Raw genomic sequence first — 23,293 nt, 5'->3', positions numbered from 1 at the left:
TCAGCGGAGTTACTTACAGGTTTAAGCTTGGAGGCGAGGCTGCCATAGGAATCCTGGCACGTCCCGTTTCGTCTACGTAGAAGCCAGTTTAAAGAAGGCAGTTTGGGGTGGGAGGTTTAGGAAGCGATTTAGAGCAGGTGGGGTTGTTTTCAAAAGACTGGCGGCTGCAAATGCCAGTAAAATGCATACGGACACCAGTTGCTCGTAATTATTTCCATTGCCGCCTTCTCCAAGCCCTGAGTGGTTTCTGGGTTGTCAGGATTTCGTTTCACCCTGTTCGTTGCAACGAAAACTGGTCAAATATGTGGGAGATACTTCTAGGTGTACTGAAGTTTTTTGTCCCCCCCCCCCAGCGCATTTCCATTGTTATAAAGTTGTCAGACATTGTTATCTTTTTGCTTATGCCCATAAATAAGCATGGATATTCCTCTTGGTGCGTTGTGAGATTGATATATATATGTATATACATACCGAGATATATACACATATATACCAGCAAGTGTATAGTATAATGTTATCAAATGGAAATCTTAAGTTATTAATGTAATTTGTAGGTGATTTTAGTATTAACGGTAAATTAAAAAGTTAGTTTTCAGTTTAAAACACACCAAGCATAGAGATTAAATATATTGTAAATAATTTTAACGCTACTTTTTATTCACTCACTGAGAGGGGAAAGATACGAATAAATAAGGTTGAATAAATAAATAAATAAATAAATAAGGTTGAAAAGTAGATATATTTGCAATTGTTCTTTGGACTCAATCCAAAGCCTGTGCTTGACACCGTTTTAATGCGTGACCCGCAAGAAAAAAGATATTGGTTCCAGTGTAGCAAACTTCTTGCTGTTTCAAAAAGTTTTTGTCTTTTTCGCTGTTTTCATTTCATATAAATCCTAGAAATAAATGTTATTTTGTATTAAAAGTAGCCTTCTCAATAGCTCCTGCTGTTTTTATTTTTTATTTATTTTAAGGGTGGTTTTTATTTTATTTTTTTGCAGTATTTTGGTATGCTTTTGTAATGCGAGTCAGTGCAAAGTTGTAGTCATTTCTGATCCTTAACTGACCGATTTAAAGCGATTGCCCTGAGCGGACTCCCAGACATTCTTCCAAAACGGTTAACTAACATACCATACTTGCAATAGACGTTCAACAGGAAAAGCTGCAAACCTTACACTCCAATACACAGTTCGGCGGTTAAACACACACGACCAGAAATAATATATTACCTTGGTTCTCCTTTTTAATGGATTTGAGACGAAGTAACGGGTGTTGTTTTGAAAAGGTATTTTAAATTTTATTGATCTGTTTCGAATGCTAAATTCAGAGACTGCGATCCTAAACACACGCCTTGTGCACCCAACTTCGCGGTGGATTGCGCATAATTTTCCTTTAATCGTATTGCCGATTTCTATAGAAGTTGGTGGTTAAATTCTGCCTGTTAAAAATGCTAATTGGATTGACTGTAGTAAGAGGGTAGATACTCATTGTTTTTATTTACTTTTTAAAAATTAAATGCGCCTATACTTATAGTGTGAGAATCTTCCGCAGCTCAAGGAGGAATATCTGCTAGATTTCAGGAGAGAAAGCTTCCCTTTTCTTTGATCGACCAATCGCCTAGTTATTCTTCGGGTGAAATTGACCAACACCCGATACAAAGCACGCTTAACTTGGAAGTTTATTCAAGTCAGCCGACAGTGTATTTAGTGGGAAGCAAAAGAAGGAAACGAATTTAGTTTTCAGTCATTTGTTGAGGAGTGGGAGTTTTTGGGAAATACACACAAATCAATCCTAACTGCACTTCTTGGGAAGTAAATTTAGTATTTTATATGTTCTAAAACTCACGGAGGAATGAGGAGACCTGGAAACCGGACTCTGTTTAACTGGCAGGCAAGGATGACGACGAGCAACAGAGCTCTTAGGAATTTCTTACTGTACCTCTAGAATGGCAGTGCTTATATAGGAGGGATTTTCTTTTCTACCCTGGAGAGTGTTTGGCCCAGGAAAACTATTACTCACAAAGAACAAGTTCAGTGCATGGTTGAATTAAGACTGTAAAAGCTCCTAAAATTGGTTGGTATGGAAACCTAATCCCACCCAACTGTTCTGTAGCGCAGCTGGACTGTTTACTTTCTCACTTCAAATATAACTGTGTAAACATTGGCTTAAAACTGACAGCTCTGCTCCTATAACCAGTTAATATATTGGGGTGGAGGGGTGAAAATTTGGATTCCTTAGTGGTTATTGGAAGAAGACATGGTAATAAATAATAGTGATGATGATGATAATAATTATTATTAGTGGTAGTAAAAAGGGGGTTAAAAGAAACACACCTCCAGTCAATTGCATCTCTTCCGTGATTTCCTAAACGCGGTTGAACGGCCTTTGTTGTGTATTTAAAAATTATATTCGAGTTAATTCTTTGACCCCTACTCCAACCCTTAACGGCGGCCAAATCAATAGCACAAGGGAAAGGTTTTCCCCCCTTTTTTTAAAAAAATAAAGTCTCAGGTTCCGAAAGTGGTTGAAACGTAATATTACTACACCAAAACGGTTTAATAATGAAGGGCTTTAATAGTGAGCTAATTTGATTGAGTTTCCTAATTCCACTTTAATTGGAAAAAAGGAGTTGTCTGTTCGGTTATAATGTGACAGGGTTATGGGAGGGGATGGGGCGGGCGAGGACCAGAGAGAAAAAGATGGACTTCGTGCGACAGAGTAAATCTCTGCTCTCTCGCTCTCTCTCTCTCTGTGTAGGGAGCCGTCTGATTTTTCTGGGGTCTGGGATTAAGAGGAGTGGGGCTAACAGAGGATTTTTCTACTTAAGGAAATGAGGTGGACACAATTGTCACTTTCCAGCTGCGGAGAGCGAGCCCCAGTAGCCGCTCACAATTTAGGAAACGCCTCCCGCCACACACGACATTCCTTGCAAAGAAAATGAGCTGAACATATTCTTTGAGTTTCTTTCTTCGGAACACGTTTTTCCCTCACGTTTCTCAGTGAGGCATCTCTACAAAGTTTCGAAGGGACCTCCGAGGTCATCTAATCAAACCTTTTAAATCTGGGATTTCATGGGATGAAACTGCTTAGACGTCTATAAATTTACAGCGGTCCCAAGGCGTCAAAAGCCCCTCCAGTTGCCAACGTGGCGCCCTCCGCGCATGGGCGTTTCCAGTATCTTTGTTGGGGGGGGGGAGAACCTGCGTGACTGGTCAGTTAAGTATTTCTATTGTTTTACTTTACCCCCGTTGGCTACGCCCATACCTCCGCATGTTGTGGATCCCAACTTCCACCATTCCCAGGCAGCACCTTCGCTACCCCTCATCTATTTATTTGGTACATTTATACCCCACTTTTCTTCCAAGGAGCTCAAGATGGTGTGCTTCTCCCCGCCTCCATTTTAGCCTAACAACAAGCTTGTGAGATAGGTCAGGCTAAGCAATGGTGATTGGTCCAAGCAAGGTCACTCAGTGGGCTTCATAGCTGAGTGGAGATTTGAACCCTGGTCTCTCAGGTCCTAGCCCAACACTCTAACCACCACACCTCACTGGTTCTCTGCCCTGCTCTAGTCATACATCCTAGAGCCAGGGGTGTGGCCAACTTGAATAAAATATTGGGGGGGGGGACAGGTAAGCCCTGCCTGCATAATCAAATCACAAGAAGGGGTCATGCACACCATTTGAATGGCAATGCCCATCTACTTTTGGCAGGGGAGGCTTCCTCAAATATTGTATTGGGGGGAGAGGAAAGGGAAGTTGGCTCCTATGCCCAGAGTCCCAATACAAGCACAACCCCACAATAGTGGGCTAGGAGCAGAGAGGCAGCTGCAGAGCAAAGAACTTCCAATTACTCAAGAAGGAGCCACTCCACTCATTGGAGTGAAATACCCTTCCTCACTCTTGAATTTGAGGGGGCGTGAGTGGGATGGGTGACATGACAAAACCCACTCCACACCACAAACATGGCAGCCAATCTGATCCTGAACATGAGAACAAACACAGTCCCTGCCCCCAGACTGCCAAATAAAGGAGACTTTGCTGCCAACCAAACGCTTCCAGTTTTCTCTCTCTGTCCAAATTAAAACCCTTGTCCTTCCTTCCAAAGTCTTGCTCAATTGTTGTCCTCTCCATAGTTTGAATGGTTCCATGACCAACATTAAATAGTAGTCTACTTTTCTCTCAATTGGCCAGTATAAAGAGCAGAAGCATTGCTTGTCTCCCCTTGGGATCGCTTGAGTCTCCTAAACTGTAAGGGACATAGGAACATCATTGTAGGGCAACACACTGGGGGAAAGGACAATGTGGTGTTGAGAACCAGGCTATGGCTAGAAGGCAGGAAAAGGGAACCTGTGCCCCTCTTAAGGTTACTAGACTGCAGTTCCTATCACCCCTGACCTTTGGCGATGCTGGCTGGGGCTGATGGGAGTCCAGCACCATCTAGGGAACAGTTCCCCCATCCCTTGATGTAGGGTATGAGCTATTTCTTTATCACATTTATATACCAGCTTGCTTCTCCCCCCAATGATCTCAAGGTAGTGTACATGGTTCTCCCCTCCCCAATTTATCATCACAATAACCCTGTGGGATGGACTAGGCCGAGAGACAGTGACTGACCCAAGGTGACTCATTGAGCTTCATGGCTGAGTGGGGATTTGAACCCTGGTCTCCAAGGTCACAGTCCATCATTCTATTACATCACACTAGTCATGTCATAGGCCCAAACCACGGGTCACATCAGTTGCTCATCTCTCATATTTATCTAGCCAGTAGTTTATGTATATTTCTTCTTGCTCTCCATCTCGGGGGGCAGGGGTGTATCTGAAGGTGTTCTTGGTGGGCAGGACAGATCATTCTCTCCAGGGATGTAGTCTAAAAGCTACTAAAATTCCTCCTCTGCTCCCCCCCCCTCTATAAATAGATTGCTGGCAGTTGAATAAAATTAAGCAAAGCAAGTATAAATAATTTGTAAAATGGAGAGGCAGTGTGCCAGCATTTGCAAACTTTCTGTTAATTAAAATCTTAATCCGTTCAGTTGCATTTTCATTGTTTGGCTGTGTATTGAGAGTGGGGCACGTCCAGGAGGTTTATTATCTGCCCTGGTTGCTTAATAGAAATCAACCCTAATCCACAGCATAATAAAGATAACATTATACTAACAGTTTAGTGGGAAAATGACATTTCTCACCAAAGCAAACATCTTTCCTCCTCACCCTCAGGTTGGTTAAAGGAGGAAAGGGCAGAGGGTAACCACAGCACAGGTCCCCTTCAGAGGTTAACTTGTACAATGACAAGTTTGGGGAAACCAATTGGCCTGTCCCCAAGCCCGGATTTTTATAGGCTAATTGTGGTTATTCACTAGTGAAAGGCCACAACTCAGCATATGCTCAGAGTCACCCCCTTTTTATACTTTATTAAACACATGGAGCAGCCCAGTCCAGCCCAGTCCAGAATGGCCTGCTTGTAAGGAATCTCTATATTTGGGCACATTTATTTATGAACGCAGGATTTACTCCATGATTTTTAGAAAAGAATTCAGAATAAATGATGTGTGTTTCCTGGCTTAAGGTGTTGTCCTCTCCATAGTTTCGTTTTCTTCTGTGATCAACGTTACAGAGTGCTGTCCTACGGTATTTGCCCTGCAGCTTCATTTTCCATAGGAAAAAGCATTTGCTAACCTTTGAATGTCCCCCCCAACCACCACCTTGACTTACTGCTAAAATATTGCTTAATTTTGAATTTCCATGTCATAGTTTAACAAATGCAATGCAATGCTTTATACTGAAGTGTAGGAAACATGGATAAAACTGCAGATAATTAATAAATACATAATATATGAAGAAGTCCTTGTCCCAAAGAAGTGCTTAGGAAGAGCTAAAAAGCTACTTATGTGAATATGGCATCTCCTTCTCCCACCTCCTATATAACCAACTCAGCCAACGGAACATGAATATATTCAGCTGCCTGTCTCTATACAGGCTCTCCAGAGTTCCAGGTGGAGGTCTTTCTCATCATCTGAAGCTCAGGGATGGGGATCCTATGATCCTTCAGATGTTGTTGGCCTCCAATTCCCATCATCCACAGCTAGCATGGCTAACAATCAGGAGTGATGGGAGTTGTAGTCCAACAATATCTGGCAGGCCACAGGTTCTTAACATCGGCTTTGACTGGAGATGTTAGAGACTGAACCTAGGACATTTTGCATGAAAAGCCTACGCGTCACCATGGGGCAATGGTCCCTTCCTCTAGAGCAGGCATGGCCAAACTTGGCCCTCCAAATGTTTTGGGACTACAATTCCCATCATGCCTGACCACTGGTCCTGTTAGCTAGGGATGATGGGAGTCGTAGTCCCAAAACATCTGGAGGGCCAAGTGTGGCCATGCCTGCTCTAGAGCATGGCGGTCCAACTTTTCATACCAAGTGGGCCACAAGAGTATTTCAACATAGAACCTGTGGGCCACACACTGCCTTGTTGTGTGGGGTAGGGGGAGCAAGGTCAAAATTTGAGGCGCCCCCTCTTATTTTGCTGCCTTCCCAAAGCCGGGTAAGGGAGGTACTGGGCTTTGGGAAGGAGGTGCAAAGCTCTGGTGGGGTCCTCCAGCCCTTCCACCCCATTCCAAAAGCTGAGAAAGTGCTAACTAATATTAACTAGGCCTTGGAAAGGAGGATAAAGGACTCTAGGTCCTTGCTAGAGCCCTCACATTGTGAGGATTCAGTAGGCCAGTTCAGGGCATGTATATTGCCATCAGCTCTTAGGAGAAAGAATGGGTTATTGATGTAATATTGAATGTAATTTGGACTATGGTGATTCATGCTCATGGTTTACAGCACAGATCACCCACAATAAAACTTTAATTTGGAATCACTCTTAGAGAACTCTACCACTGTTGAACAAAGTACAGTTTCAAGTTTTCCATGAGCAAATACGTGTGGGAAGAAAGTCTGTTTTTGTACACATTGCTGTAAGCTTTGGTGTGGATTCTACGGATCAGTCCAGCCTCAGTGAACAAAACTGCTTATTTTTCTTTTTTTTTGGGGGGGGGCGCAGTTTGTAATGGCACTAGCAGTTGTGATGCCCTCACAAACATTACCATTAATTCTGATGTAGCTGACAATAGTAGACAATTGTAGATGTAGCAATTGTATAATTTTGCATCAAGTAAATTGTAACTCATGATATGTTTTCTAGTGTGGGTCTTGCTGTTTAGCAAGCTTCTTACTCCTGACCACAGGAGAGAAGGATATATCCTTTTTGTAATAAAAAATAGCTCTGTCTAATTAACACTTCAAAGTGTTAATTGTGCGTCCATCTTCTGTGTTTTTCGGGGACATTTATTTTCCAAATGCTGTTGATGAACATGTCAGAAGGAGGTTATAACGTCTGTGACTCCTGCTATGTTAACATTTATAATAGTTGTAGCTATTATAAAAAGATAGATGGCAATCAAAAGAGGATTAAGAAAGATTATACTGTACTATACTGTACCATTTTTAATAAACTTGTATAGTAGTGAACTATGCATCATAATTATACAGAAGAGTACAGTAAAAGCCAGCAGAGCCACTGATGTATTGTGATCCAGTGTGAACACAAACAATACACAAACATTCTGAAATGAAACAAATTAGGACTGTAAATATGTGATGTTCCAGGTTATAAGGTTTCCCACGGCCACAAAGAAACCGAGCACAAAATGGATTGGGGGGAGGGAGCCTTTGACTGTAAATATGTGCACATGCTTTCAACCATATTGTGTTCTTTCATGCATTTTCTTTGTTTCTTCTTTGGACATCACTTTACATCAAATTGAAGGTAAATAAAAATCAACAATGAACAATGCAGCCTGATACGAACCTATAAAACCACAGCCTGCCTGACTTTAGGACTGCTTTTCATGTTACAATTCCACATATGCACATTAACACCCATGTATACACATTAATGCATGTATATATTAATTCTAAAATGCAAATGGTATGCAAATATCTATCTATCTATTTCCATTTATGGGAGAAAAAGCAGAGATCAGCACCAAAATGCATGGGTCTGTTCAAAGTGAGACATGCAGCTATTATCAAATATATGTGTCTGCTGGGGTTGCCAACTTTTTTTTCTGGCAGGATCACACCCTTCAACATTTATCTGATGAAAATAGGGACATCCTATTCAACAACAACAACAATTTATTAGTATTAGTATTATTAGTATTAGTATTTTATTTATACCCCACCCATCTGAGTGGGTTGCTCCAGCCACCCAGGGCAGCTTCCAACATATATAAAAACATAATAACACATTTAACACTAAAAAAACTTCCCTATACAAAGCTGCCTTCTGATGTTTTCTAAAGGTTGTACAGTTGCTTATCTCCTTGGCTTGGGGATTGCATAACTGCATGTTGTTGTTTAGTCGCTTAGTCGTGTCCGACTCTTCGTGACCCCATGGACCAGAGCACACCAGGCACTCCTGTCTTCCACTGCCTCCCGCAGTTTGGTCAGACTCATGTTTGTAGCTTCAAGAACACTGTCCAACCATCTCGTCCTCTGTCGTCCCCTTCTCCTTGTGCCCTCCATCTTTCCCAACATCAGGGTCTTTTCCAGGGAGTGCATAACTGCATACCATACCATTTATCTGATGAAAATAGGGACATCCTACTGTACCCTCCAACATTTCTCTGAATAAAAAACGATGTCCTAAGAAAAAGCGGGACATTCTGGGATCAAATCAGAAACTGGGATGGCTTCTGTAAATCCGGGACTGTCCTTGGTAAATAGGGACACTTGGAGGGTCTGCAGGGTTCCTCTAAACAACTTTTAAAATGGCTGACTCCAGGCTTAAAGAGGTGTGTAAGTTGCCTCTGTTGGGCTCCCTGTTAGGTTAGTGGACCCCACTGGGTTTATCTCATGGTGGGGGGTGGCAACAACAGTAGCAGCAGTCCTGCCAGGTGACTCGGAGTCACCATTCTAAATTTCTAAGAGTGCTGTTACATCGGGGGCATTGTAGGAAATTTTAAATGACAAGCAGCTCAAAGATCATCAGAACAGTGGTGACTGGTGCCCATTGAGGCTGGTAGGGTGGGAGCTTCTGTTTCTGGTGGTGAGAAATGGCTGACTCCCACACAATTGGACCTCAGCCGTGCTGGTAATTCAGGGTTGATATGGGGGTAATTAGCCCTGGCAGACTGTACCCGATGGATGAAAGGATATATTATCTCTGACATGATGGAGAATCGCACAGCCAGGGATGGGGAACTTTAAAGCGTTAAGATCGGAATATGGAAAATATGAGAACAACAAGAAGAAGGCAGAAATGAAAATATTGGAGATATACTTCAGAGGTCCATAGTATGGGAAGCTCGAAAAATTAATACCTCGGGTTACAGACGCTTCGGGTTACAAACTCCGCTAACCAGGAAGTGGTTGCTCCAGGTTAAGAACTTTGCCCCAGGATAAGAACGGAAATCGCATGCCAGCGGCGCAGCGGCAACAGGAGGCCCCATTAGCAAAAGCACGCTTCAGGTTAAGAACTATTTCAGGTAAGAACGGACCTCTGGAATGAAGTTCTTAACCCGAGGTACCACTGTAATTAATAATTTGGATTGTAATTTGGCTGTTTTTTATTTTTTTATTTTTAATTGGATTATGATTTGATGGATTTGTTAACTGCATGTTCTTATTGGAAAACTAATAAAAATGATTTATATCTATCTATCTATCTATCTATCTATCTATCTATCTATCATCTATCTATCTATCTATCTATCTATCTATCTATCTAATGAGACTGTTAGGGTGGAAGACAGGAAGACCAACAATAGGTGGATCCAGAACCAATAGCAGGCAGAGCCAATAAATTCTTATTTTCTTCCCATCCCCCTTCCTCCTGCATTCTTTACAGGCAACACTATAATTAAGGAAGAGGAAGTTTGCAGGCTGTGCCCTTCTGTGGATTTGTTGTAAGCAAGAATGAGGGCGGGCTGAGGGTTGTTGATGAGGGCCGGCTGAGGGTAGACTGAAGTTGGTAGGGCAGTGCCTAATTTGCCATAATGGACTAGCCTCCACTGTAGCCAACTGGTGTCAAGGGAGACATCCCAGGGGTTGTGTCAGCATAATGATGAGCCTTGTTGGGACACTGGAGCCCCAGCAACTGTCCAAGGACATTGTTCACCAGCACTGAGGATGCCTTAGGGAAGCACATTTGGTAGACTACAAGGTCCATCCCTGTCATGTCCTTGTAGGGCTAGGAGATAACCCTGTTTTGTTGGTGGTGGTAAAGATAAAGGTACCTCTGACCATTAGGTCCAGTCGTGACCGACTCTGGGGTTGCAGCGCTCATCTTGCTTTATTGGCTGAGGAAGCCAGCGTACAGCTTCTGGGTCATGTGGCCAGCATGACTAAGCCACTTCTGGTGAACCAGAGCAGTACATGGAAATGTCGTTTATCTTCCCGCCAGAGCTGTACCTATTTATCTACTTGCACTTGGACGTGCTTTCGAATTGCAAGGTTGGCAGGAGCTGGGACCAAGCAAAGGGAGCTCAGCTCATTGCGGGGATTTGAACTGCTGACCTTCTGATCGGCAAGCTCTGTGGTTTAACCCACAGTGCCACCTGTGTCCCTGTTGTTGGTGGTGGGGAGGTATAAAAGGAAAATTCCTGGATGCCAAGATCCAAGTTTGGGGCAAGTACTCTTTGGTAAAAGTACCCCAGAATTAAAACCACAAAATATGCAACAAAGTAAGCATGGAAATATAGGCTGTTAGACCTCTAAAAATATGCCCTTCTAAAGTTTCCCTCTTGCCCTTGTAGAGAAAAAGGCCACATGTTTGATAAGTTAAAAACAGTTTACTGACAAACTCTCCAAAGGTCAGATTCATGTGCTTTGCCAGACAGCAATCAGAAAACACAGGCAGTAAAACTTGGTTTAATTACAGTGGTGAAAGTTCCTAAATTATTGGTATAAAGGTAAAGGTAAAGGTACCCCTGCCCGTACGGGCCAGTCTTGACAGACTCTGGGGTTGTGCGCCCATCTCACTTAAGAGGCCAGGGGCCAGCGCTGTCTGGAGACACTTCCGGGTCACGTGGCCAGCGTGATATCGCTGCTCTGGCGAGCCAGAGCCGCACACGGAAACGCCGTTTACCTTCCCGCTGGTAAGCGGTCCCTATTTATCTACTTGCACCCGGAGGTGCTTTCGAACTGCTAGGTTGGCAGGCGCTGGGACCGAGCAGCGGGAGCGCACCCCGCCGCAGGGATTCGAACCGCCGACCTTTCGATCGGCAAGCCCTAGGCGCTGAGGCTTTAACCCACAGCGCCACCTGCGTCCCTTAGTTATTGGTATAGGAACACAAAAAAAGCTTATTAGAGCTATGCAGTCTGGGTTTGCAGCAACCATCTGTGTTGATCTGAAAGGTGAGCTGGTACGGAAGCCTGGTCTGAATCCTGGTACTTGCCCTGGCTGTGCAGATATTGTAATTGTTTGCTATTGTCTAATCAACTTTTAAAAGAGGTATTAGTCCAGTGGGACGAATCATTCCTAAGCTAAGCTGCCATCTTGTGCAAATGACATCACCCCCTTATGATTCCAATTCCCTCTTTCACCTAGGAGTTGAAAAACTTATACTTTTCCAAAGTTCAGGCTGCATCAAGAATACTAGATTCCACCAAAAGATATTGGGGGGGGGGGCACACAAACCTGGGCCCATGGGCATAAATGCATTGGACACCAATCTTCCATAGTTTGTTGGAAGTCATTAAACTGAACAAGGAATCATCTTGCGCATATCTACTCTAATCATTATTATTAAATATATTATGCATTAAATACATAAATTATTAAAAATCATTTAAAAATTACAGCTTGTGCAAGAGAGAGAAAGATATATATGACGATCTTGGGCTTCTTGTTAACGGGGAGGATAGCTGGATTTAACTTAAACTCTTCAGCTGGGTGAGGAAGGGAAGGATAGAGGCCTCCAATACACCTTCCTGGGCTAAGGCCTAAATAATAGGGTGACCCCATGCAAACGAAGACAGGTCTCTTACACCTTTCATACTGGTGTTGATGAGGGGACTCCGCCTACTTTTTGGAAGCTTCAGCTCATTGTTTGGGAGGTCTCTTCTCCTTCCTTCCTTCCTTCCTTCCTTCCTTCCTTCCTTCCTTCCTTTCCATATTTGAACATAATAAGATCTTGCTGGATCAGGCCAATGGCCCAACTAGCCCAGCTTCCTCATTTCAGAGTATCCAACCAGATGCCTGTGGGATATTGGTTGCACGTCACCCCAATCTCCAAGAAGTGTATGTTTCCAGGCATTTACCCAGGATTCATGTTTCCTTTTGGAAAACGAGGCACAGCGGTGACTGTGGTGTCTTTATGATATATGGTTTATTCACACATATATACAACCTGAGCCCATGATGGAAGGTTTCACAGCATCAACATTCCCAAAAGATCTTGTTTCTCTAATAACCACAGCTTTGGATCCGAACAGAAATCAAACATTGCTCTTAAACATTGCTCCAACTCTCTCCAGCTTGATGCTTTACTTTGAGGTCACATCACTGCCAAACTCTGCTCTCAACTCTGGCTTTTTCTGTTGAGGGAGGGCCCCCCACCCATTTGCCATCTGATACCAAGCCACCTAACTCCCCATTCACCTCACCAGGAAGCTATGTTGGCTATTGCCAGGAATTAGAAGTTTTGATTACATTTTAACACTACGGATTAGAGGGGTCTGGCTCATGGCATAACACCCCAAACTCATAACTCATCACGGCAATGTCCAGTTTCCAATCGACACCAGACTGAAATACTTGGATCCTAAGAGAAGTTAACTAAAGGCAGGGCATGGAAGGAAAATTTCCTGACCCTCTCATGAGCCACCAGTATCCTTGAAAAGCCTCTACAGAGGGGTGGGGACTGCTACCCAGGGAATTGGGAGGGGGGCTTGGATGCTAAGATGTTCATAGACTGAAAGCTTCCTATTTCCTCTACATGTGAAAGGGAAACAAAGGCTGGATCTAGACACATCAACAAACCGTTTCAGGAAAACGCGTTGTAAACCTTGTAACAGGAAATCATGTTGCCGAAAGACCAAACTCTACAGCGCCATCTGGTGTCACTGTGTCATAACGTATTTAAAACACACACGCACTAATGTAGCTGAGTCCGAAGTTTATCCTTATTCATGATGATATAATATTGTGACCTGGGGTAGGCAGGACTAATATTGTCACAAGCACTGCTGAAGTGCCCAGGACCCTTCAACACCCATATCTCACACAACCCTCTGAAGGACAAGAGAGGTGTATGTGGGGGACAAGTGCATTTTCCAATCTCCAGCGTCAAACATTGTGGTTTGAGTGCTTGGAGAACATGATTTCCTTTCAGTGCTTTATGGGGAAACATCTTGGATTCTCTGGAGCAAGAGAGTAACAGAAAGCTAACGGAACACAGTTTGGCAAACCCAAGATTGCTGGGGGAGTGTACACACCAGAGAAGTTCATAGCCATCAGAGTAGTCAATGCACTATATTAAGAATATCTAAGAGGGAATCTCCACAAAATGAAGTTGTGCTCCTTCATGACGATCATCTCTGGTGCGCATACTCCCCCAGCAATATTTTTAAATATCACAAGTAGGAAAGCTTCTCTTCTCCAATATTGCTGAACCCCCCCCCCCCATGTTCAGAATTCTATAAATTTAATCAGAGTTACGGTAGACCCCTGAATATGAATTCCTGGTGAGTCCCTGCTTTCCCATGAACATTATTATTATTATTATTAGTGCTTTTTTTCTGGGGGGACACAGGGGTATGCATTTTGTCAATCTAGGTTTGGCCTTATTGAGGGGCAGTATTTCAATATGAGTAGGAAAATGAAAGTACCCATAAACATTTTTCAATAAAAAAGCACTGATGATGATGATGATGATGATGATGATGATTTACATTTATATACCACCTTTGACTTCCAAGGATCTCAAGGCGGTGTACATGGCACTCCTCCTCCCCATTTCATTCTCACAGCAACCCTGTGAGGTAGGTTAGGCTAAGAGGTGGTGACTGAGCCTAAGTCACCCAGTGAGCTTCACGGCTGAGTGGGGATTTGAACCCTACTCTCCCAGGTCCTAGTTCAACACTCTAACCATTATGCCACACTGGCTCCCATGTAGTTGGCCACCATGAGAACAGGGTGCTAGACTAGGTGGGACTAGGTGACCCAGTAGGGTTGTTTTTATGACCTTATGATCATGAGCAAGAGAGGGCTATTCCACACAAGTGCTGCCTCTGGGCTTCCGACAGATATCTGGGCTAGTCACCACTGTGAGAACAGAATGCTGGTCTAGATGGGCCTTTGGTTTGATCCATCTAGGCTCTTTTTCGGCTCTTAAGAGTGGAAATGCAGCAAAAAGCAGCAAAGCAATCCAATAGAGCAATCCAATATCCCCTGCTGTTGCTGGATTGGGGCTTGCAGGAGCATGACAGCAAGGTGAAAACGCAGCTGGGGCACTTCAGTGAGTTTCCAGTTAAGAGATGGTGAGAGAGGCACCCTCCTCAATGACACAATTTGTGGGACTGAGAGATAAATAAGCCTAATCAAAGTACTATTGGAATGAGGATCAGGTAAAGGGAAGCTGTACAACAGATTTTGGGTTTTGCTGCCACTGTGTGGCTGAATCCTGCTAGTTCTGCCAAGCTGGCTCTGTAGAATGAGAGCCTGAAAACCACGTTCTTCAATTAGTTAAAGTGATCTAAAAATGTATCTTATCTTCCATTTGTATATCCCATGTTTTTGAGAGAATCCCATTTCTATTCCCTTTCTTCTTTTGTATGGGCCAAGCAGCAATGTGAGATTTATCAGGAGCAGAAAGTGGGGGAAACCTGGGAAAAATATATTTCTTGCTCATTGACAAATCAAGGTGCTTACCAGCGAACTTCAGAGGCATATGGAAGGCATATAGTATGGGCAGTGTTTTTAGGCTGCCTTTCAGGGTAAAAAGCATCTCATGGCAGCTTGTAATACATAAAATACAAAACAATTCAGAAATAGAATAATAATAAAAAACCCTATTTAAAATACCACCAACTGACAGTAGCTAAACGCTTATTATAGCAAAAGCTTTTACAATATTTTCTGCAACACCATCCCAGAACTGTCATAAAAATACAAACTGGAATAAGTGGGTTTTCAAAGCCCAGTTAGAAACCTGAATGCAGGGGGTCAATCATACATAGATGGGCAAAGAGTTCTGAAGACATAAGCAACTACTGTAAAGGTCCCATCTCCCATGCCTGCAAACTTAATTGATTTTATTAGCAAGCATTTCAGGACCTCTGAAACTGATTTCAATATGTGGGCAGGTTCACCGCAGTGGTGGTGGTTTTCCAAGCAACCGGGTTTCAAGGCACTGAGAACTTTAAAACCAGCACTTTAAACTGGGGCTGGAACCACCCGGGCAACTGTACAACTGCTAGAGGATAAGCATCATGTGTTTCAACCACCTGGCATCTGGACACCCGCATTCTGTACCAGCTGAAACTGAACCTTCTTTAAAGTAGTCCTAGGCAGAATGCCTTGCAGGAGTCCAGAGTATCAGCATAACAAAGGCAAATCCAGAGAAGTTGTGAGTGGTTCGGTTGCATCAGGTGCAGAGCTGTTGGGGCGCCGCAGCAGGCACCATAACTATGAAGTCCAACAGAAGGTAAGAGGTGGTGGAGAGGGGTGGATTTTGGCATTGCACAGGGCTCCCCTGACATATGAAATGCCAAGGTCTGCTACTGAGCATAAGCTGGTGAAAGATAATCCTAGTCATGGCTGCCACCTGTGCTTGCACAGCTAGTGTTGAGTCCTCCAAACAGCAAACTTGTTTCTTCAGGGCAAATGTGTTCCTTTTTGTTCTTTGCATTTGGAGTTTTTTTTATTGTTTTTTTTAAGGAAGCCATTTTTTTGCTTCTAATAGCAGTTTTGGCTCTATTCATTAATCCCTCTTGGCCCTCAGGGTATACACTCCAGTTGAGCTTCTAATTTTGTGGTTAAAAAAAAAAAAGGTAAAGGACCCCTGACTGTTAAGTCCAGTCGTGAACGACTCCGGGGCTCATTTCGTTTTACTGGCCGAGGGAGCCGACATTTGTCTGCAGATAGTTTTTCTGGGTCATGTGGCCAGCATGACTAAGCTGCTTCTGGCGAACCAGAGCAGCACACGGAAACACTGTTTACCTTCCCATCCGAGTGGTACCTATTTATCTACTTGTTCGTGCTTTCAAACTGCTAGGTTGGCAGGAGCTGGGACCGAGCAATGGGAGCTCACTCCATTGCAGGGATTCGAACTGCCGATCTTCCGATCGGCAAGCCCTAGGCTCAGTGGTTTAGCTTTTAACCCACTCTAAAACATTTTGGAGTGACTTGACTCTCTTGAATTTGCCTTTCAACTTTCCTTTGTTGAAGTCAAATGTGACCATTTTGGATTTTCTTGGCAATTGGCCGTTTACATGTATACTTAATTTAATAACACTATGGTCATGCTTTCAATTGGTTTGACAACACTTACATCCTGCGAACCACTCAGAATTAAATCTAGCGTTGCTGCCCCTCTGTGGTTGGGTCCATGGCTGGCTAGGGCATAGTCACTTGGGATACCTAGAAATTTTACCTCTCTACAGTCACTGGAACACATGGGTAGCCAGCTTGTGTGAGGGTAGTTGAAGTCACTCATTACTATAACAGTGCTTTTTAAATAGAAAAATAGGTGCCAGTACTCACCACGAAGTTGTTACTACTAAGTGCCACACTTTTTAACAACAACAAAAAGAGGTGTCGGTAATGCATACGCTTGAGTACCTCTTGAAAAAAAGCACTGACTATAACATTCCCTCTTTTGGATGCTTCCTTGATTTCATTCTTGATATCAAGATCACACTGAGGATTTTAATCAGGGAGACAATAACACCACCCACAATGATTCTGTGGAGGAGTCTTGCTTGCTGGGCTCAGTGCCCTCTTTGACATAAAGAGTAACATCATTTCTGGTTTCTCCTTCCCTGTCCTTCCTATAGAGTTTATATCCAGAGAACATGGTGTCCCACTGGTTCTCCTCATTCCAACAGGTTTCTGTTATGTTATCAATGTGGTCTTCTAAGACCAAGCATTCCTGTTTACCCCTTTTGGCCCAGAGACTTCCAATTGAGATTTCCAGTTAGATGGGAGTTTCATGCTATGGAGAAAAATCCTCTATCCCCAGATGCTGGTAGTTATTGACAATGGACTTGGATACCTAGAATCCTCTAAACAGGGGTGCCAACTTGCCCCCCACATTGAGGGGGCGCGGATGCTGCCCAGTGTGTATTGGGCATGGCAGGATGCATGGAGGGCGATCTCCATGCTTGCTCATCCCAGTTCCTGCTCAGCTACTGCGCTGCCGGACTACGACTGAGTCAAGTGAAGCAAAGATGGCCGCACTCATCCCAGCCACCGCCTGGCTCCTGAGCTCCTAGACCATGGGTAGGCAAACTAAGGCCCAGGGGCTGGATCTGGCCCAATAGCCTTCTAAATCCGGCCCGTGGATGGTCTGGGAACCAGCGTGTTTTTACATGAGTAGAATATGTCCATTTATTTAAAAATGCATCTCTGGGTTATTTGTGGGACCTGCCTGGTGTTTTTACACGTGTAGAATGTATGCTTTTATTTAAAATGCATCTTTAGGTTATTTGTGGGGCATAGGAATTCATTCACCCCCCCCCCAATATAGTTCGGCCACCCACAAGGTCTGAGGGACAGTGGACTGGCCCCCTGCTGAAAAAGTTTGCTAACCCCTGGTCTAGGCCCCTGGGATGAGTGTGGGTGATCTTTGCTTCACTCGTCCCAGCTGCAGCCCAGTTCCTGGGCTGCTGTGCAGAGACTGGGGCACGCAGAGGGTGCCCAGCGGCAGCGGGGTGGCGACAGCCCCTTCAATATTGGGGGGGCATTGCCCCCTGCCCAAAAATATTGAGGGAGCTGAAGACCCCTCTGCACTCTATACTTGGCGCTGCTGCCTCTAAATATGCAAACATTTTTTTCTATCCTAGTAAAAGGCGGCCCATTATCCCATGAGAGTTTGAAATGCTTCCTTTCCTCTGTGGTTCGAAGCAGTATGTGACACCAATCTCTGTTGAAACAGATCTATGTTCCTTTTAACCACAATACTCTATAGTGCTTTGGATTAGTCCTCCAAGCTATCAAGGGCACTCTATCCATTTGTTAAAATATTTAGATACTGCTTTTCCAAAAGGTTCGAAGCAGTTTATATCAAAACGAAAGTACAATATAAAAAGATCAACAGCATAAAAATGACCTAATATCAGCCGTAGCATAAGGGCAGCCACAGAAAACAATGCTGTCAAGCAAAGACTTGGTGGAAAGAGATGTGCCTTAAATTTAACCACTTCTGAAAAACTGTCAGAGATCCTTTCTCCCCACCTCTGCATGAAGGAGGTTCCACAACCATGAGGCATTTACCATAAAGGCCTGGTGCTTGGCCATCACTGTCCAAACTGAGGCCCCAGTTGTTCTGTACTGGCATCCCCCCACTCACACATGCTACTTGCACACAACCGTGTATATATGCTGTGCCGGGAAATAAAGAAATAGAATCATATCAGGAAATGGCAGGACAGCGCCACAGAGTTCTCATGGGTTCCGATGAGGCTCTCCCCACAGCCTGAAGAGGACATCAGTGAGGGAGGAGGAAGCTCCGAAGAGACCAGAGGTGCAGTGGAACTTTGTTTATGCTGCCCAGCCTCCCTGCCTAACAGCTGACTGGCAAGGTAGCACAGCAGCAGTAGCAGCCCTTTTCCCAAGCATTCTCCAGCTAGCCCCAGAGCTTCATCTCTAGCTGAAGAAAGAATTGTGTGGAGAGAGAGAGTTGGAGAGCAGGGAAAAATAGGCATTTAGGGACTTTTTAGAGGGTGCTTCCCACTTTATGTGATTTCACTTATGTGCATGGGGGCCCAGAACATAACCCCTGTGTAAGGGGGGGATGCATGTACATTTCATGCAGCATTATATCACTTTAAACAGTCATGGGTTCCCCCAAAGAGTCTTGGGAGCTTTAGTTTGCTAAAGGTGCTGAGAATTGTTAGGGTACCCCTGCCCGTACGGGTCAGTCGTGTCCGACTCTAGGGTTGCGCGCTCATCTCGCTCAAGAGGCCAGGATCCAGCGCTGTCCGGAGACACTAAGCGGCATCTGGCGAGCCAGCACCAGCGCAGCACACAGAAACGCCGCTGAGAATTGTTAGGGGACCCCTATTTCCCTCACAGATCTGCAGTTACCAAAATTCCCTGGGAAGAGGTATTGGTTCTTAAACCACTCTGGATATGGGAAAGGAATAAAGACAGGACTCTATTTAAACCTGGGCTCTGTTGAGTCTTGTGGAGAGTAGTTCGGAAAGCCCTTTAAGAATATGGTTTCAGCTTCTGAGCAGATGACAGAGGCTTTCTCTCTCTTGAAACTTGCCTCATGAGCATGAAGTCTTATATTATGCCCAACCTAATTCATGGCCACTGGTCCCATCACCTCCTGGCAAATAGAAGGGGAAGAAATGGAGGCAGTGAGAAATTTTACTTTCTTGGGTTCCATGATCACTGCAGATGGTGACAGCAGTCATGAAATTAAAAGACGCCTGCTTCTTGGGGGAAAAGCAATGACAAACCTAGACAGCATCTTAAAAAGCAGAGACATCACCTTGCCAACAAAGGTCCGTATAGTTAAAGCTATGGTTTTCCCAGTAGTGATGTATAGAGGTGAGAGCTGGACCATTGAATTGATGCTTTTGCATTATGGTGCTGGAGGAGACTCTTGAGAGTCCCATGGACTGCAAGAAGATCAAACCTATCCATTCTGAAGGAAATCAGCCCTGAGTGCTCACTGGAAGGACAGATCCTGAAGCTGAGGCTCCAATACTTTGGTCACCTCATGAGAAGAGAAGATTTCCTGGAAAAGACCCTGGTGCTGGGAAAGATTGAGGGCACAAGGAGAAGGGGATGACAGAGGACGAGGTGGTTGGACAGTGTTCTCGAAGCTACCAGCATGAGTTTGACCAAACTGTGGGAGGCAGTGGAAGACAGGAGTGCCTGGCGTGCTCTGGTCCATGGGGTCACAAAGAGTCGGACAGGATTAAACGACTAACAACAACAACAATTTAAGCAGCAACAGCATCATATGAATTACCTACCATCCACATTCCTCCTTTTTTAGCTTTTGAATTCAAAACGCTGCTTTGCATCTATATTATGTGAATGCAGTATGTTTTAGTTTGGTGGGGTTACTGTTTTGATCCTGCAAAAAATTGGCTTGGATGATAAATTGACGTATTTTGTTGGATAATTTGCAAGACCACGAGAGGGCAGCAGAGACTGTGTTAAAAGCATGTCTTGAGTTATTAAAGCATTCCTAGACAAGATAAAGCACACTAGTTTCCCTTCTTTGGCCTGCTGTTTCATCACTTCATCACTCTGTTTTGGATGGGGTGCAGCAACCAATATGCCAGCATAATCTCACAGCCCATTGCACTGCACTGGCATCAGATACCAATCCAGAATAAAGCTGAGACAGTAGGGTGGATTAAGCACAGCTGTTTCTAAGAAAGCACTTAAGATGTACTAATTGCAATTTGATGTTGAGCTGTTGTGCAGCTCAGAAATGAATGGAGACGATGTATAGAAGCAGTGGGGTTAAGAATGTCACGTCTTATGCATTTTATCCAACCCACAACCTTGCATGGCATAAACCCTGCTTCTTAAATTAGCAAGAGGTTGGATTGATCTGTCCCATTTGATTGCATGGGATTTTGCTCTGCCAAGTTTGCTCTGCACATCATGTGTCAGTCTGCAAGAAATGAAAGCTGTTACTTTTTAAAGGCTAAGCAGAAGCCCCATTCATTTCTAATGGGGGTCTACTTTAAGCATGACAAGTCTGGATCTAACCCACTGCATTGCATTTTGTACTCTCAGGTTGTTTATTTTAAATGTCACCTATATCTCTTCTGATTAAATGTTTCATTGAAATTTTGTCTGTGGTTATAAAGCAAAAGTCACAATATTTATATAAATTATTATATAATTTATAATTTATGTATATAAATTATTATATAAATTATATAAATATAAATTAGACTGAGGTTTTCTGTGATGAAAGTGCTATTTTAAAAGTTGCCTTTTATAGCCATCTGGGCAATTACTAAGGTAATTCCTTCCATTCAATTTCAGCAAACCAAATTTATCTAAATGGTAGAGACAAATAATCTATTTGGAGGAGGGATATTCATTGTGTATACCTGAGTCAAATAATGTACCGGTACCTAGCTAAGCAAAACCATGAGGTAGTTGGGAAGGACCATGTCACAGTCAGAGACCAGATCACAATAAGCAACAGGGAACCATAGGGCAGTGGCTCCACCCATCCGACAAGTTGCTTCTGCTGCAGCCCATTGTTCTTTTTCACTCTCACCTACTCAGACTCATCTCCCTGACTATGGAATGTGGGGGTGTCTGTGTGGGAGGAAGACAAGCATGCAGTTATCCCCAAATGACTCTCAACCTTCCAGAAGAGTCTCCAGCTGCTTCCTAGTCATTGCAAGTAATTTATCTGTATTTTCTCCAACAAAGGAGCTGCTTGGCAACATTGAAGGCGGTCTCCAGCAGGACTCCTAGATTCATTAGCCATCTTCTGTCCTCCAAATCTTGCAGAATTGATTCTATCAGGATGGAAAACCTTGTGAAACATCCCATGCTGACCTCATAAATCTACTCCTCATGTGAGGCATGTAATCTACCGATTACAATCTCAGGGGGAACAGAAGTAAACAAGAGAGAGAGAGTGAGTGCGAGAGTGCAATACAGTATGTTTCACTAGTGTTCAGATTTCTGGGCTCTATCACAAAGTGCCCTTTGATCTAGAATGGGAAAAACTATATAGATTCTGCCAGTCAAGAAGAACATCAGCTGGTACCATGTAGGGCACCTACAGAGATAGAGAAAGAAAAACCTGGCCACAGCTAATTAAAGCTGCAACCCTATTTACACTTGGAGTAAATCCCACAAAATACACTTTGGTACTTACTTCTGAATAAATGCAGATAGAACTGTCCTGAATTTCAGCCAGTTAATTTTCTGCTCCGACAATGGAAGTCCACTGTCTTTTTAGGGAGCTAGTCACCCCTTTTCTGTTGCTAATGCATACAAGAAGTTGCCTGCAGTCCAGTCCCTCTGTTTATGAGTTTGGAGACTATTTTGCTCCTACTGTCAGGATTGTTGTATTTCTGGGGTTGACCATACCCAATGGCGACTTTGAACTCCGCTGTATTTTAACTTGCAAAGGTACGGATTTGCATGCCTTTCAGTGGTCTCGTTCGCACAACACAATAAACCAAACAATGGCTTCCTGGTCCTTTTTGCTCCTGTGCCATGCTGAGCTAAGCCAAGATTTGGTTTAGCCAGACCCTCCAAGTGTCTCCATTTTCCAGGGACATCCCTGATTTAGAGAAGCCATCCCAGTTTCTGATTTGATCCCAGAAAGTCCCACTTTTCCTTAGGATGTCCCTATTTTCATTGGAGAAATGTTGGAGGGCATGTCACCTGAGTCCAAATACTGAATTCACAGGATATTAAATTCCAATATTAAATAACTGGTGAGCAGGTGGAAAATATTCAAGTATTGAAAGACATTCTGAAGAATATTCAGAATCAAAGTTTACAGAGAAGAATTCTCTGTAAGTTTAATAGTTTAATCTCTTAAAATAATTTCAGAAGCTTTGCTTCTGTTTTAGCTCCAAACCACATAAACAGCAATAGTAACTCTGAATTCTCTGGACTTATTTGCTTTTCATGATCATGGTTTTCAGCACCAGTGCAGGATTTTCAACAGTGCTTAAAACAAAGCGGCTTTTACTGGGAAGAGCTGTTTACAGAATCATTAAAAACAAACCTGTACTGGGAGCAAATGAGAAAGCAGCACGAGAAGAAAATGATAGAACTTTATATGCTTTATCCAACTGCATCAAAATAAGATCACTCAAGCACAGAGATATATTTGCAGTAAATGCTTCCTTTTCAGCATTTATCTAATCACAAAAAGCCCTTATTGCTACAAACACTTCAGTGTTTCAAACATTATCCCTTAATTATTCATCAGCAGTTTATATCTACAGCTAATTTACCAGCTGCACTTTTCTAAAGCCAAAGACTGTTTCTTAGTTACTTGTGGATTGGTCTAGGGGCTTAGCAACCAACATACTATAGGCTAGAAATGCAAGGGAACACACACACACAC

The 23,293-nt window shown here is 43.5% G+C and overlaps 1 long non-coding RNA gene across 4 annotated transcripts in view; it reads right to left on the bottom strand.

Annotated features, from left to right (window-relative positions):
- The window catches only part of LOC307218328, a 64,011-nt gene extending 63,332 nt beyond the window's left edge, over positions 1-679 (bottom strand). For all 4 annotated transcript variants that reach the window (XR_013839898.1, XR_013839899.1, XR_013839900.1 and 1 more), the window contains exon 1: positions 18-679. This is a non-coding gene — a long non-coding RNA (uncharacterized lncRNA). The remainder of the gene's footprint in view (positions 1-17) is intronic.
- Between the last annotated feature and the right edge of the window lie 22,614 nt (positions 680-23,293).

This window comes from Podarcis cretensis (genome assembly GCF_951804945.1).
Source record: "Podarcis cretensis genome assembly, chromosome: 6".
Classification (NCBI taxonomy): Eukaryota; Metazoa; Chordata; class Lepidosauria; order Squamata; family Lacertidae; genus Podarcis; species Podarcis cretensis.
This window is presented reverse-complemented; position numbering and strand designations above follow the sequence as displayed.